Source organism: Nyctereutes procyonoides, unplaced genomic scaffold, assembly GCF_905146905.1.
Source record: "Nyctereutes procyonoides isolate TBG_1078 unplaced genomic scaffold, NYPRO_anot_genome, whole genome shotgun sequence".
In the NCBI taxonomy this organism is placed as follows: Eukaryota; Metazoa; Chordata; class Mammalia; order Carnivora; family Canidae; genus Nyctereutes; species Nyctereutes procyonoides.
This window is the reverse complement of record NW_026575146.1, coordinates 43,082,362-43,100,333: the sequence shown is the minus strand read 5'-3', so window position 1 is coordinate 43,100,333 and position 17,972 is coordinate 43,082,362.

Sequence of the window (17,972 nt, the reverse complement as noted above, 5' to 3'; positions counted from 1 at the left end):
ACTACTTTTTTTTCCTTATCCCACTCCTCACCCAGATATATTTTATTTACTTTGATCTTTGAATTTTCTTAAGTTTCTTTATTTTGTCCCACATATTATTATTAAGTACATAACACTTGCACTGGATGGCATGGTTAATGATGAATGAACCAGAGAACTTGCTCTTAGGAAACTCTCATTCTAACATAGCAGTTCTCAGTATCTTTTATCTAGACTTACTAAATGGATGACATTAATATATGCAAGGCACTCTGAAGAGTAAATTTGTTTTTTGTTTTTTGTTTTTTTAATTGAAGTTTGATTTGCCAACATATAGTATAACACTCAGTGCTCAAGAGTAAATTTGGAGTTATGAACAATTCTTAGTGAATTTGCTCCTTCTCTGCCCATGTCTCCTATACCCAAGAAATGGCACTTGAAAGCTAGTGAGTCAAAGCAGCACTAACAAATTTGAGACATATCGTAGATGTCACCCTAAATCATTTGTGTGTTGTTATTTTACCTACCATTAGTTATAAATAATTTACAACACACTTCACTGCTGATCACCACCTCCTGGGTTTTGATGTCCCAGATGAGAACAACTGGCCTAGTGAAAGGAGCATGCTAACATCCTAGTATTAACAGCAATCCAGGTATTAACAGCAATCCAAAGCAGAGTGAAGGGGGTTTAGCAGAAACAGCAAGGGATTGTGGGGGACTCAGAAAGGAACTGCACTTTCCAACTAAGGCACATAGAGAGGTTTCCCAGAGGAGTCAACATTTGAGCTAAACGCAGGATTTTCACAGAGACTGAATCACTTCATTAGTAAGAAACCACTCTTTATCTCCTCCAAACCCAGATGTCCCCCCATTCCTTTTGACTGGGCTCAGTGGAAGTTGAATTTCAATCAGAGCAAAGAAATTGGGCATTATTGCCACACTTCACTAAGACAGGTGATGGGGAGGTAACACCTTGGAATGTGGAGTTCTGGGCCCAGCTTCCTGGACTCTGTTGCTATGTCTCCCCCAAAAAGATGTTGGAGGAGTGAGCTTCCCTCACGTGCATTTCAAGATGATCAGGTCAGATCCACCAGATCTCTATCATCTGGTTAACAGCAGACCTGGGACAAACATAGATTTTTTTCTCCCTGGGCTCAAACTCTTTCCACTTTATTGAATGTTTGATGATCTTTAGAAGTCCTTTGTGACCTTGGCTTCTGAATCATGTTTTCTTTTGAGTCTTGCCTGCCAGTCTAAAGGCGGGATTTATAGATACCATCCCTCCCACTCCTGCTTTTGAGGACCAAATCACAGGAGTCAAAGCTGCTTTTTTTATAGGCAGAGGCCTTAGGGATTCTAGAGGACTCTATGTTAAGAAAAACTATTTCCCTGCTTCCTCCTCCCCTGTCTATCCTAGCAAAGTGTGATCTTGCAGCTTCACTCTACTGCATGGTTTTCCCGAGTGGTTTTCCCATTATGTAATGGCAGAGGAATGGGAAACAGTTCCCCTTTGGAAGTAGGTGGCACAATGAAAGCAATAAAGTTCTACAGATAGTATTGCACAAAGAAGAAAGTTTGGAAAGGTACATTCTTTTATATAGTTTGAAAACAATTGGAGCTTCAGTGGCAGATGGGGAAAGTGTATGGAGCCTTTGCTCTTCTCTAGGTAAACACAATGCAAACTTTTAAGGTTTAAGAGCAAAGTGGGGGCACGGGTGGTGAGCCCTGGTGACTTAGCGGTTTAGCGCCCCCTTCAGCCCAGGGCGTGATCCTGCGGTCGTAAGATCAAGTCCCACATCGGGCTCCCTGCGTGGAGTCTGCTTCTCCCTCTGCCTGTGTCTCTGCCTCTCTCTCTCTCTCTCTCTCTCTCTCTCTGTCTCTCTCTAATAAATAGATAAAATCTTTAAAAAAAAATTTTTTTTTTTTTAAAGAGCAAAGTGAGGCCATCCTCTGCAGTTACCAAATGTTTTGAGAAACAACTACTGGCTCAGCCCTGAGACTGAATGCTTGATGATAGGCTGCACTCCGTAGACTTAGAGAACACCTGGTCACCAGTATGGCATCCCACAAAGCAGTACTTCTGACAGGGAACTCATAAACGGTGTGCTGACACACCAAGCCATAAAGTTGGACGAGCAGGGCAGTACCCCATCATCAAGTGGGAATGCTACATATGAGACTCCCCATGAGCACGTGTCTCAGATTTTCATGGTTCCTACTTTTGCTACATTCCCTCCCTTATTTCAACCCACTTCTAGGACTTACTGGGAGTTCCCTTAAACCAGCTGACTAAGACATAAAAAAATCAAGCTTGCTTTAAAAATGGTTCTACATAAATAAGCCGGCAGTATCTGAAAGTAGGTGGCTGTTATGCCATAGCTCCACTTGGAGGTGGCCCAAAGGACAGTCTGGTGAGAGGACATCCTGCCATCAGGAAGAACTTCTAAGCAGTGCACCTGGTTATTCATTTTTGTCTAGAAGGACAGAGTGCAGCACATGGACTTACATCAATTCAAAGGCACTGACTAAGGTTTGGTTGGATGGTCAGGGACTTGGAAGAACACCACTTAAAAACTGGTGGCAAAGAGGTCCCGGGAGGAGCCTGTGGATAGACCTTTCAGAAGAAGCAAAATAGGAAAGGATTTTTTTTTGTCTCACAAAAGAGAAGCTGAATGATCAGGGGAGTAAAATGACCAATTCTGTGGATATTGGTCAGTTTCTTTTCTGAGCAACCCTTGTCCTTACCCATCAAGCTAATAAATTAGTGGCCACATCAGCGGGGATGGAGGTTATGCAGGGACTCAGAAACTTGAATTTCCACTCAACAAGGCTCTAGCGCCTGCTCCAGGTCCACTACCGGTTGCCGACTGTGCATCCACAGAGGCTGTAGCTAACAGGGACAACAGCCTTCCATTGATATCTCCTTAGGCTCCCCTTTTCTTGTCCTAATTTGCTGGTAGGATACACTGGGCTTGTATTTCACACTGACTTCAGAAGCTTGACAGTGGGCATCCAGAGGCTGTATTAATAATTCTTTCCCTGATCCTTCAACTTGTACATTCCCAGCAGGGGGCCACATTTGTATAGAGTCTAATTTCCATAATAAATCTCCTATTCTCATAATACTCATGAGGCTTGGATTCCTTGACTGAACCCTGGCAGGTAAAGGAGATTAGGGAATGGTCCTATAAACCATTCACTGAGACCCGTGAAGATTGCTAGTTTTTCAGGAGGCGACTTGGATTTGCAGTTTGTCCATAGTCTGGAAGGTGAAAATTAGGATGGGGTGGGCTTCCCATGAATAGAAGGAAAGAAAAGGAAATACTCCACATCCAAAAAAATACTAAAGGCTTTCTTTTGGTAGTCAGACTGCATATGATTTATGTTTTCCTTTTTCTCTATAGCTATATAATTTCCAATTTTTATAATAAATATATTTGATCTTTTACTTGATTAGTAATAAAAAATAGTTAAAAATAGTAAAAAAAATCACAAACTCTGTTTTGAATAAAGTCAGGAAATTTAAAGAGTACAGAGTATTTGGTGACTTACATACATACCCTAGGGCATAACATGCCATCCATTTGTTGAAGAGCTGAATTAATCAGTTTGCACCCAGTGTCTACTCATAACAAGGTTATATAGTTCAAAAAACACCCTGCTTTTCAGTACCCCAAACAGTAAGTATAAGTCACTGGATGTGTTATTGAGGCTCTTCCAGCTACAAAAAGAGGCTTCCTAAGGCTATAAGTATGGTAGTTTATTGTAAGAACACATAAGACATTAAAGTTGCTAGACTTTTTAGTTGTCCCAAATTTCAGGCTGGCACACAGTACAGGGTACTTGGAGCTTGGGTCTGGGTTGAGGTTCCTCTGGCTCTGAGACATTTCTTAGGGACTTGGGAGAAAGTTACGAGTCTTTAGAGAAATACTTTACAGATAGATGGTTCAGCCCCTCCATGTGGTTGTGTGTGTGTGTGTGTTTGGTTGCCAACCAAGAAAATCAGGTCATTTATAAGAAAAAATGAAATTAAATCTATCTCATTCTTTGTATATCACAAACATTTTATCTTCTAGGCAATGGGCAGCAATAGTGAAGTTTGAAGCAGAAATGAAAACTGTTCAAGTCTGATATTGAAATTAACAATGAAACACCCCGGAAATGGTACGAAGAGAAAAGTCACAGAGGCCAGGAGGTAGGTTGCTAGGATAGTAACTAGGCAAGAAATGATAGTGAACTGACTCCGCAAACCAGCAAAGAAAACTGGCAAGAGGAGCCAAACGTTAAGTTAGAGAAACTAATGAAAATATTAACATAAGTAGAAACTTATTAGTTTAATTTTAATGAAAAGTCACATTTCCACTGGCAAAGAACAAAGATTTGCCCTGCTTTTAACCAAATGTACGTGAGATTTACAATGCCATGGACTTGTTAGAGCAGATTCTTCCTACCCATCTGACAAAGCAAACTGATGATGCGTGATCCTCTGATTGCTACATCTGAATGAGGGGGAAGCACCGATCACCCTAGATTAGACCGTGCGGCAGCAACAGCCCCCAGTCTCAGTGACTTAAAACCACACGTCACTCATACTACGCGTCTCTCGTGGTTCAGCTGAGGGTCAGCACTGCTCGAGAGCTTGGCCCCAGGATCAGGCTGAAATCACAGCCACCACCTGCCACCACTTGCCTTTCACCTTAGTAGAGGGGAAGAGATAGCATCCAGCCATATAGCAGCTTCTAAAGAATCTATCTGGAGTGGAACGTGGCATTTCATCGGCCAAAGTAAATCATATGGTTCCACCCAATTTCTGGGGAGTAGAGAAGTGTAGTCCTACCACATGTCCAGTCAAAACCAGAAATCTTTCTGTGAACAACGCTAATGTCTACCCATCTATTATGGCTCATGGTTAGCAGCGATATCTTCCTTTAGCTGCCTTGAATCTCATGAACTACGCAGAGATCAGGAAACGTGTTTCAAAGTAAGACCCCACCTGCAGCAGCAAGTAGTGATGCTATTAATTCCCACAAGCTTAGTTAGGAAGCCCTAAGGTCTTAGCTATTTATAGTTGCAAACACCCAAGCCATTTCCTGACAGATTATGGATGTGGAGTACAGTAATAGTCTTAGTAGAATTTCCGCTCTGGTTTCTGTCTTGTCAGGAATCATCCCTGCGGTCTACCTAGGGCCTCCCCCGCTGTACCCTGGGCTTGTTCTTCACCTTCTGCCCTGCGGCACACAGCGACTGTTAAGCAGCTGTCCTCTCCCACAGCGGGGAGGGCCTTACGTCCACGAGGCATTGTTAATGCAGCAGCATATGCTAGCAGAGCACTGGGGAACCGGGCTGCCTGCAAAACTCAGGGATTTAATTGAATTAGAAGCATACACTCTGGATATTGCAGTCTGTAGTCTTTACAGCCCTCTTTCCGCTTGCCAGAGAAAACCTCTCGACTTTCACATGATCTGCTAGCATTTGGGATTTATTCTCTGCACCTTCTACTAGATCCAGTGGCCATCTCTTATCCCCTTGCATCCTCACTTTCTGTAAACTGGAGAGAAGATGGTCTTTAGCAATAGTTCTGCAGTCCTTGCCAGGAATAGACAATAGAAGTAGCTCAAGAATGAATGAGGGCCTTATGACATCCCACATGATGGTCTCCACCTCCTTGGCACCTGCAGCCCTCTAGACATGAATCCCCATGCTTTTCCTGATGATGATAATAAGCAATCAGGATGTTGGTTAAAATACAGATTACCCATTCTAGCCTGGGGAAGATATGAATCAGAAGGTCCGGATAGAACCCAGGAATTTGATTAAAAAAAAAAAAACACTAGAGATGAATCGTATTGTCAAGCAAGTTTGGGAAACACTAGACTATGTTTGTTCCCTTCTTCTTGAAATGCTTGGATGTTTTTCAACTTCACCAAACAAAGCTGCAAGGCTGGAGAATAATACCACTAAGCCTTTTTCAATTCAATCTGCTCTTTTCTAAAGTTTTTCCGCCTCTAAGTATATCTAGTGTACTTTCATATACTTTTATATAGTGTTGGGCTAATGTCTCCAGGTGCTATGCTGTGTTTAGTTTCTCCCTAAAAGTATAAATTCCCTAAGGCCAAGGATAATGCCTCTACTTTGTCTTCCTCGGTCTCTTCCCACATTTAGTGACATCTATATATGCACCTATCTCTCTACCTACCTACCTACCTATCTATCCATCCTTCCATCTACCCCTCTGTCTACCTATCTCTCCCCATTAGAGTGGACATTTCCTGAGAGCATGGAGCTTGCTCCTCGACAGCATCTAGAACTGTGCCTAGCATATATTAGGGACTCTGAACAAATGAGTTTTGACTTGTGAGTCAAATTAAAAAGAAAGTTTTGAACACGTCTGAGACATCTCAACAGTCACAAGGTTGCTGGCTTCATTGAGCTTTATCAATGTGATTATTCCCTTTTCTCCAACTTTTTGCTTTCTTTCCAGTTCCTGTCCTTTTCTTCTGTCTATATTCTCTAAAAAGAGTGTTTTTACCTAAACTAATGGATAGAGAAAAAGAAGCACAGAGGTGAATACAAGTAGCATACAGTCTTGACTTTGGTCTGCCTATCATCTATTTCTCTTGCTTTTGTTGACAGAAATCTGAATCTCCTTCAGGGAACTGTCTCAGTCTCTGTGTTCAGGTAAGATTGTCCTAGAATGGACCAATCCACATATTACTTTGCTTCAAGGCTTATTTCAGGAATGGCTCTATGATCTCTGGGTCTAATCAGAGTTTGGAATTTTTCACTGGGACTTTGGGCTCTAGTACTGCTGAGGCTGAAGCTCTCATGTGGAAAGGGTCTGCCTGAGATTGAAACTAACACAGAAAAGGCCAGGACAAAGTCCTGGCCAGAGAAGGAGATAGGCATAATATGACAGCTGGGCATGGGCCATGGGGATGGGACCAGGAGAAGAGGCTATAGAACACATTTTCTCTTTCACCTCAAGTAAGCACCCTGTGTGTAAGGTATAGTCCTTAGGGCAGGCTGGGTAAAGAAGAGAGATCTCTTTGTAGGAAACATACTGCCCAAGTGCCCTGCCCATACATGGCCTGGGCAACCTCTTGTTATATTCGATCAGTATCATTCAGGGGCTTTCCTGAATGCCCTTGCATGCTATTTTTACATAATCTGCACTTATATTGCCACACCATCTACAGCAGACTTGTTTCCTCTCTAGTCTGTAAGTTGCTCCTTGGGAGTCAGGGCCAGACTTTCCCTATGTTGCTCCCCGACACCTAGCAGTGCCTGCTATGCTCCATATTCAATACACATTGGTTATGCAATGCAGGGGATACATGTAGTAGATTAAAGAGCTCACCTCTAAGTTTCTTGACCTACAAATTCAAGGGACAGGCCTCCACCAAAACTCAGAGCTACTAAGGAAAAATGCTTCTTGTTTTCTCAACCTTGCTGGGTGAAGATGAGTCAGCTGTGAACTGAGGTCACTGGCCCCACTCCTTCTTTGCAGAGATGAGAGCCTCTGGACAGTCTGTGAGGAGATATACCACTGAGAAGCAGACAGCAGCCTCCTGCCACTGGAAGAGATGGGCCATGACAGAGAGACAGACAGCCTGGCTCACTGCTCTGCCCATTGGAGGATGCCCGAGGGAGTCTGAATCCCTCACTATACCCATGAAAAGTGGAAGGAAAACATTCCAGCACCCAAACAGGGACAAGAGGGTAAGAGAGAGAGAACAAGTAAAGATTTTTTACTTTGGTTTTGTTTATAGCATCTACTCCTAAGAAAACTGACAACAGCCATCCCTCTGTATGTATATGGACCCCAGTGGATGGAAATGTAGGCTGAGGCACCGATGCCTGGCTCCTTTCTCTTTATTTTCATATAATAACAGCTACCTCCAACTCTTAGAAAGAGTTGATATAAATAGTTGTTTTCATTTATGAAGCACTTTGAAGAGACCAATCAAAAGGCCACTTTTCCACATCTTATCTATTGTGAATAATGCTGAAATGAACATGGGAGCACAGATAATCTCCTTGAGGCACTGATTTTATTTACCTGGATATATACCCAGAAGTGAGAATGCTGGATCACCTGGTAGTTCTATTTTTGATTTTTTTTTTTTTGAGGAACCTAATCCTCTATACCAATTTACATTTCTACCTTCAATGTATAAGAGTTCCTATTGTGTCTGTTGATAAGTGAATAGATAAAGGAAATGTGTTAAATATATATAATATTATATATTTATAGATATATATTTATAGGTCTCTGTATAGATATGTACACACAGTGGGATACTATTCAGCATTAACAAAGGAGATACTATCATTTGCAACAACGTGGATGAACCTGGAAGTGAAATAAGCCAGTCATAGAAAAATACTGCATGATCTCACTTGTATTCAGAATCTTAAAAAGTCCAACTCATAGAACTAGAGGATAGAATAATGGTTACCAGGAGCTGGGGGTTGGAGAAAATGGGAAGATGTTGGTCAAAGGGTACAAAATTTCAGTTGTATGAGATGAAAAGTGTGGAAACCTAAAGAATAGCATGATGACTATAGATAATTTAATACTTCTAGCATTGAATACTAGAAGTTTGCAAAGAGACTGGACCTCAGGTGCTTTCACCACACATACACAGGAAAATGGAACTATGTGAGGGGATGAATATGTTAATTGGTTTGTCTATAGGAATCACTTCACTGTTTCTATGTATATCAAAACATCATGTGGTATACCTTAAAAATACACATTTTCATTAAGAAGAGAAAGGTCACTTTTCCTCAGCAACCAATTTCTATTACTGAATGGGATTTCAACAAGATTTTTCTGCCTAAAGGGAGAGGCTGCCTTTACACATTACTTCTGATAAGCGCTACTGACTTTCTTCGAATCACCACACTACCTCATTATCTTCTTTTTGCCTTTTCTACCTTTTCTTCTTTGAACTCTTATTGAAATCATGTCCAAAGTATGGACAACCAGTTGTGAGTAGGATGGTGATCATGGAACATGATTGCACCAAAAAATAAATAGCAGTGGACACGATTCAGGCAAAACATTTCTTTCCTCTCAGCAAATATTTTGATGAATAGATGCCTTCTTGGGCCACCATTACTCTCACATTCTTTGTATCATCTTCTCAGCTCTGCTAGGCTCCCTTCTTTTTGCTGCCTAACTTGAGGGCAAACTTTAATCAAAGTTTATATGCAGTAAATCAAGATGGAAGAAGGTTCCTTGGAAATGCATAAAGCCAAATTCCACAGCACTAGAGAAAGAGATAACACTCGTGCAAATACAGCTAAGTATTTAATCAGCAACTCTGATCCAGCTCATGTGGAAGGGAAGATGAATAGGATTCCTATCAGGTGTGCCCAGCTCTTAAAGACCTACTGTCTTATTCTCTTCTCTGGCAAATACGCTTACGAAATACAAGCATATCTCCATGAGCCGCTCTTATGCACTTTATATGTGTTAACAATTTTCTAATCACTGGTATGATGTTCACATAATGGCTTCTATTAACGCAACAAACAAGTTTCACTACAGTGCCCTACATTTGTTTCCTGCCTCTTGGTATTTCTGTCTCTTGACAGTGATGAAAAAGAATCCCATATCTTCCTTGATATTTTGAGGTAATTATTCCCAGGGGCTGTAATACAAACTGATTTGGCTACATTGGAAATCCCACTAATAGTGACAAGCTGGTAGTTGCTACCATTTGCTCTCAGGAAGAAGAATACTGCTTTATACGTCTGTGTCAATGCACAGCTTACCAAAATGACAATTGCGTATTCCAGAGACACAGAGACTTAAGCCAAGTGTGACCCCTGAAACGAAAGGCCAGTTTATGTAATATTCTCAAGTCTCTCAAGTGACTGAGTGTAAAACCATGGAAGGCATTGCTGTTTTTGTTTAGTATCATTTGTTTCTCCCTTTCCTTCCTCTACATTTTTTTCCCTCAAATATGTAAGAATGAAGCATTGGCTGTGTAATTTGTGATCACAATCTAACAAATGTACAATAAAATCTGACAAACAATGATAAACATTTGTCCGATTTTATATCATTTTTAGTATGCGTGATTATAATAACCAGTTTGGGCAATGATATATCCCAACATTAATCCTCATAAGATATGATTGAATAGTTATAATTGTATCAATTTAGTAGATGAAGGCATAGGAGAAAAAAGGGGGGTTTAGAAAGAGGTTGCAGAGAGGATTGTTTAGGAGCTGAATTGGAGCAGCCTCAGAGAGCTAGTTATATATACATCTCTCCCAACTTTGTAGTCAGGGACACCACATGGAAGCTTGGCATCTGCCACCATGAAAGTATTTATACCATGAAAATTAGCAAACACTACAGATCAAAAACACTACTCCCCCAAAAGCTGGTTGGTAAACATTTACCCGAACACCACTGTTTACAAAAACAATGAGTAGCTGATTTTGAGTTTTAAACTCTGCTCTAACTCCAAGTCAAGTGGAAATCACTGGCCAAAAAGTCAGGGGGTATTTGTCCTAGTTCTCACTTTGCCATGGAATTTTGTCCTTAATTAAGCAAACCCATCCATGTGTGTACCCAGCATATCATCATGTATAGCATGCAGTTCCTGAATCTTTAAATAATGAAGTATGAAGAAATATTTAAAGGCACTATCAGTATATTCTTGGTTGGCAAGGACAAGAGTTCTGATTTTTGTTGATCACCACCCCCACTATGTTCACTTAGTAGAATTAAAGACAGGACTTTCCTCTTTCCAGCTGTCCTCCTCTAATCCCTGTTCCCCTCACCTTTTTGGTAAATTTCCCTGTGAAGTAGATTCTGAGACAAGGAACTGAATGCAAGTGATTTGTTATGGAAGTTCTCCCCAAGAAACCATGGGAAGCAAGATAGGGATGAGGAAGAAGCCAAACAAAGACGTGATTTCAGGAGAAAGCCCTAGAGGCTCAGGAGCATACATTACACCCCAGTTGTCCTTCCTCAGGTCAAGGGAGCTGGGCTGTTACACACCCCTCACCCCAGACACACAGACACAGACACAGACACAGACATTAGTGATGGGGGATAGGAGCTAAAGTCCCAGGCATTTTGACCTCTGCAATGGGGGTTTGGTTCCAACGCCACCTCTGGAAGTCACAGGTGCCGATCATTAGCAGCAGAGCCTGGAGAAGAGGTCAATGGGTGCACAGAGCTGGGAAAAAGGATGCAGCAACAGTATGGACTACATGTCACAAATCATGTTTACTGAGAACCAGTATTCACCCAGGTTAGCCAAGGGTGACTTAGCTTTTCTCAGAAAAACTAACATGATTTGTCTATTATCTTCCTGGCCTAATGGAGGCATATTAGGGAACTAATATGAAAATCTAGAAAATAAGAAAATAATCCTTCCAGGTAAAAATACCCAGCCCTATTTCAGAGAGACAGAGACAGACAAACATAGGCAGAAACAGAGACAGAGAAAGAGCACACAGAGTGGATACCTTGGCCTGTGCTAACCTGACTGTGAAGGAAGGGGATGATCACTTGGAGAGGACACGGTGTGTCCCCCTCTACAGGGAGCCTGTGCATGTGGAGCCTTTTGTGTTATAAAGCATCATGGTAACTGACTGTTTTCTGCACCCACCCTTCTACCACCCTAAGAAAAAATAAAAAGTACATGGCCAGTACGCTTGAATGTAATTAGCTAAGTGAATAAGTATAAGTGGATAGTTACACTACTCTTTAGGTTTGCTCAGCAAAGAGATTGCACCAGGTTTTCTGGATGTGAATTCAGACCACACATAATGCAAAACTATCTATTTAATCACCTAAGTCATTCATGCCATAGGAAACCATGTCAGATTGAGAGAATCTCTTTCTAGTCCTGCATCATTTCCATGAGATCCTAATGTGCTACAGAACTCCGAGTGCTTCCCCTTCTGCAAAATGTCCATAGATAATGTAAGAATTATTACTCTACTGTACACACTGGGAAGCTGAGGCACCATTTATGTGGCAAGTCCTCTTAGAGGAATCTCCTGCTTTGAAACAATACCTCTTTGCAGGGAGACTAGCATTGAATATGAGGACTTGGAGGTATTGCCTTTTGCTGCATCAAAACATCCACGTTTCACCACACACACAGTGCTCACCAGGTTTTGAGGGTGTTTTTTTTTTTTTTGGTTTTGTTTTATTTTGTTTTAAAGATTTATTTATTTCTCTTAGAGAGAGAGAGAGAATGGGGAGGGGCTGAGGGAGAGAAAGAATCTCCAGCAGACTCCTCTGCTACTTCAGCCAGATGTAGGATGTAGGACTTTATCCCAGGACCATGAGATCATGACCTGAGCTGAAACCAATAGCCAGCAGTTTCACCAACTGAGCCTCATGGGAAACCCAAAGGTTTTCTGTTTGGGGCAGGTGGGGGGGGGGGGAGGTTATCTCCTCTATCATGCAAGTCTGCAGTTTTTTAAAAGATTATTTTTCTATTTGCTCCTTTTATTTTAAAATGTAATCCTAGTTATCACAGAGAACAGAAAATCCTAGTGTGAAATAGTTAATAAGAGTTTTTAATAATCATTACTCATAAAATCTCAAGTGGCCTTGGTGGGCATCTGGTCGTCATTAAGAGGATTGAATTTATCAGACAAGTCATTTTGCTTAATTAGGTGGCTAACTGGCAGGGCCTTTCTTACTGAAAAAAGCATTAAAATTACCAGTGAAAGCCTCAAGAAGTCCTTGATTGGACCATTTTGTCATTATTTTAGTGGGTATCATCCAATTCCCACTTGCAACTGCTAGGAATTAATTCAAGTTCCAGGACCCTGCATAAAGCTCACATAACCAGTTAGCCAACTTAAACTAGGGCAGCCTAACTAGAAATAATAAAGTGAATCAGTATCTCAGGTCCTAATTTACATAGAGAAATTCATGCTTTGGTATGATTCTATTTTAAGTATGGTCAGTTCCTTACATTTCCAAGTCTAGCCTTAGAACAAGTGGGGCCTAACAACTTAGGAATGCCCAGTTCCCAAGCTCCAAGTCATGCTCAGGTAGAGAAGAGGCTTCAGAGATTACAACAGATGTTTTCATTGGACAAACACCAACTGTCCTTTCATGCAGAAACAAATAAACTACAACACAGTGGCATGTTCATTTTTTCATATACTGTATATCAAAAAGAAAAAGGATGTAACATTTATGTTTCAAAGTTTTAAAAAGCAGTTATCTAAATGATTTTAAAAGGGATTAGCCCTAGAGTAAATGAGGAAGGAAATGATTGGTTTAAGTGGGAAATTCTAGAACAAAAATCTAGAGTGCGCTATCTCTCTTCACCAATGTTAGCTAGGGGTTCTGACACTTTAAGAGGCAGCTCAAGCCTTTCTCTTCCAATAATGTCCTTTTACCTCATTCCTGGATGGGAAACTGAATTCTAGTCTTTGAACTCAAACATTCCCTAAGCATCCTGTGGAGGGAGGATGCCCACAGCTCATAGGTCTAACAACTCTATCAGGGTAGAAGAAACAATAATAATTGGATCCCATGAGCCTCTACTTGAAATAGTCAAGGAATGGAAGGTAAACTGATTGAGCTGTGTGGCCAGACAACCAGACTTGTGAACACCATTTGACAGAAAACAACCCGAGAAACAAGGAGAGTTGGCCCCAGGGATCTCCAGATGCATAGAAGTGGCTATGAGTGCACTTGCAAGCTCCCTAAGATGGAGAAATTCCAGGCAGTTTTCCAAACCACTAACGCTGGCTTACAGTGAAGAGAGGTGCAAACTATAGCTTATACCTTAGATAGACACCCTCTTAAAGTCTATGATCTGAAGTCTGAAGCTGAAGCCACAAACCAGCTGGCCTGTCCTCATGTTAAACGGTCTTATGCTAGTTACCTTGTTCTCTACATAAGCTGAATTTTTTTTAAATTTCAATATTTTGTTCATCATTTTTCCCTTCCCACAAACAAAGTTGACTGGCATCTTACAAACATAAAATTTTAAAACTTTAAAACTCCTATATAATTAATTTGTGTGCAGAGGCATATGATCCTGGCAAAATGGGAAATTTTTATAGATTTCACCAAAACATAATAACCCAATTTATTTGTAAATGGGAGTATATTAGATAATAGGAGGGGCTTTGATACATGATGATCTTATTAACAGAAATCACACAACTCATGCATCTTGATTCAAAATATCCACTGTGTCTTATGCTTTGACTAGCAGACCCAAATAGGGTCAGCTAAAAGTCCAAGCCTCTCATTGAAATGGTCATCAACTACTCATGCATCTGGACAGGTTGGACATTTTTTGGTCTTAAGGTTTCCTAATCTACAAAATGTGGGGCTTAGAATCCAAAGGGATTCATTCATGTTGCAACATCTATTTTTTTCATTGACCATGTCTGTAATAAACCAGAAAGTTCCCTGTAGCAGGAGGTGATTTTAAGTAAAAATTTAAGAAGAGAAATTTGGTATCAGTGTTAAGCACTAACCACAGAAGGGTGATTATGAAGTGTGGTAAAGAGAAATAATCATCATAAATGCCATTTACTGAGCACTTCCCACGGACTATGAGATTCTCCAAGGGCCTTCCTTCCATGGGCTTTATTGGTCTAATGGAGCCAATAGACCATTATTCAAAACACATATCAATTTACCATCTCTGCCTTCTCAGAGGGGTGGCTTATTTCATATTATGGGAAGGTGGGTGAATCTCTACTTTTGCTTTCTTCTTTCAAATACTGGTAATGGAGAGGACATGGAAAGACTGACATTTCAAATTCTCTTCTAGAGTGGCAAAAAATTAAGACTTGTTTAGTGAATCCTTGAGTAAGTACTATAGGCCTCCACTTAAGTGGTTAAGGAAGGATAATAAGCTAAGATAATCTTAGCTAATTATCTTAATCTTAGCTAAATATCTTCCCAGAGGAGCCAAGTTTGAGAGGCTCAGAAAAATGGAGTGAGAGGGAAATATAAGGAACCAGAGTTTACCAAGCCATAGGGAGGTATAAAGCCTCATCAACTTCCCAACCCAGGAGCTGAAGGGTTCAAGTTCTACAAGTCAGAATGGAGTCAGTGTAGAAGACAGACATCAGACACAATAATTAGAACTGATAGGGGATAGTAGTACCTCATGGGGCTCCCAAGAATCTTAAAGAAGGCTTTATGCTTCACATATAACAAGGAACGAAAGCATGGCACTTGTTTTTAGGTCCAAAAGCACAAGAAGACCTCAGACAACTTGGAGATACTCCACTCTCAAATCTTACAGAAATTCTTCTCTAAAGTACATCTTACCATCCCCATCTTACATCTTTCTATCCCCTCATGGGACCAAGAAGAGCTTAACACTGTGGTTCAGGAAGAAAAATGAAGAAGGCTTGGAGCTTTTGTTTTCCATGATGTCAAACAAAAAGCCACAATCTTGGGGGAAATGGCATCAAGGAGAGTTTGGCAGTGAGGTGACACAATGGTGGTGCTCACCTGGGGAAGGTGAACAGAAGCAGGAGAAGATATTCTGTCTTTACCTAGGTGGGAATTAGAGTGTGGAATTAGAGATTACCATTTTTTAAATCTTGCATTTATTTATTTATTTATTTATTTATTTATTTATTTATTTATTTATTATTTAAAAGAGAGACTCCACAAGGAGGGGGGAGGGGCAGAGGAAGAGGGAGAAGCAGACTCACTGCTGAGCAGGGAGCCCAACTTAGGGCTGGATCCCAGGACCCAGATGCTTAATGACTAAGCCACCCAAGTATCGCTCAGATTAGCATTTTTAAGGTAATTCTCACTCCTATGACTCTTACCTGAGCAGCACCATCCCATCTGTAGTGACTGGGTACAGCCAGAGTATCTGTGACCTTCCGTTAAGTCCTGCTAGCATTCCCACAAACATCTGGAAGAGGGGAGTTTTTGGGTTGATTATGAAACAAATACTCAAAGGAAGAAATTTTCCTCCCCAAATTTCTTTTCATATTCTCTTTTACTTATTCTGCTTTTATACAAAAAGAAAAGTAAATTAACCCTTTCAGAAGATTCATGACCCCATCAGATACATTTGCCCTCTGATGTTATCAGTACTGAATGCTACCCTATTGCCTTTAAACTGATCACATTTCATCTGAAGGATCAAAGATACTGTCCAGTTAGTTTCTCAAGGTGATTCTGCATCATGTCAATTCTGGCATCAAAGTCTTTATGCTTATAAAATTTTCACCATGTACAAAAACGAAGATGCTGACAGAATGGGAAAGATTTGTTTGAATTCTCACACATTTTTGCTTTCTTCCCTTGTTTGGAATATCTGGTCAGAATTAAGGATGAATTCTGTGTCTGTGGCATGGAATGAAACTAACCAGCCCATTATGAACTCAGAACTGGCATTCAGAATTAATGATTCTTATCTACTGAGTTATCTGCTTTCTAAGGCCTAAGAATATCTGATGAGGCAGAGCTGATGAATAAGAACTACGTGTTCTTCTGAAAAGAAATAGGCAAAATAGAACCAGTATAATTTGTGCTAGAATCCTAGGGTTATAGATGAAATGAAGTTGTTTTGTTTTTTTTTTGTTTTTTTTTAACCATAAAAGTATTAGAAGCTCACCACAGGAAATTGAGAAGTTTTAAAAATTTAAAGCCATCTGTTTTTACAGTAACATTGGTACATTTTTCTACATGTTTTCATATATTTGAGAGTGTGATTTACATGCACTTTGTTATACTGTTTTTTTAATGTATCATTTAAAAGACTGAGTCTATAAGCTCTCTCTCTAAAGATTCTTCTAGGTGACAAAGTAAATTCCTTATTGTATTATTGTAAAACCATGATTGACGTGGATTATAACACATTGAATATTCAAATTACTTGTAATTATTTTTTTACTAAGTAAAACTATGTTAATATGAGGTGATATTTGATAGTGTCAACTGTAAAATCTAAGTATCTTTTTAAAGTGGTGATAAAAAGTACTTAATGCAGTTTTAGTGTTCTTTCCACAAAAATACTGGATGGAAGGCAGGCAGGATGGTGCTAGTTTCAAGGCATGGCAGTTGTACCTTTTGAATATGTATGTCTGTGCCTCACATATGACCCTGGTCAGAACAAGCAAAACAAAAACCGTGTTCCTTCTGCTGTAAACAATAGCAATGACCCAGGGGTGAGAAGAGGCTCCAGCTCCAACAACACATGCTGTTCCTGGCCTTGGAGCTCATAAATAGTCTCTCTTTCTGTTCTGTCCATTCCACGCTTTACTGTTTCCAGCTAGATTCCGGTGCAATCATTACGGCTCTGGCCCAGACATTTGTGCTTCTTTCAGCCTGCCCAATTCTTGTTGAAAGGTCACTGCCTCTTTGATTTCTTTGAGAAGAGACTTCAACCATGTCTTCTGTCTGAACAATGGTTCTCATGGCTGTTATACTTGGGAAGCTGTGGGAGTTGGTAGTTGATTTTGTTTTTTCTCCTATGCTGCAAAAGCTTTTTCAGGTATCCTTTTTCCCTTCTCGCTTTACTTAACATTTTTTTCTCATGCAACTTTCCAGCTGATGGTTCATTTCTGGCCTAACCTTCCCAACATAGTCTCAGGTTCTCTTTTTCTTCCCATCAGATACTCTTCAATCTTCTAGTGTATTAACCACGAAGGAAGGTCCTTCCCTTGCCACTGATTCCTCCAGAATCTCAGAGATGCCCCTGAGTCATAGGAAGAGAGCCAGTTAGAACGTAGAAGGCAGCAGTTGGAAGGCATGAGGCCAAAAGCCTTGCCCTAATGCTGAAATGTTGTTCTGCTAATGTGTATCTCATGCCTAGTATTTCTTATTAATAAGACACTAAATAAAGAGTGATCCAGGGTTTCCATTGCCAAAAGAAACGTCTCTCTTTTAATTAATCAATGCAGATGGGCCTTTACTGGAAAATAGAAGGGAAGTGTTTCTAGAACTCAGGATATAATGTTGCATCAGGGGATACTGTACCCTCTTTTTATTTTGAAGT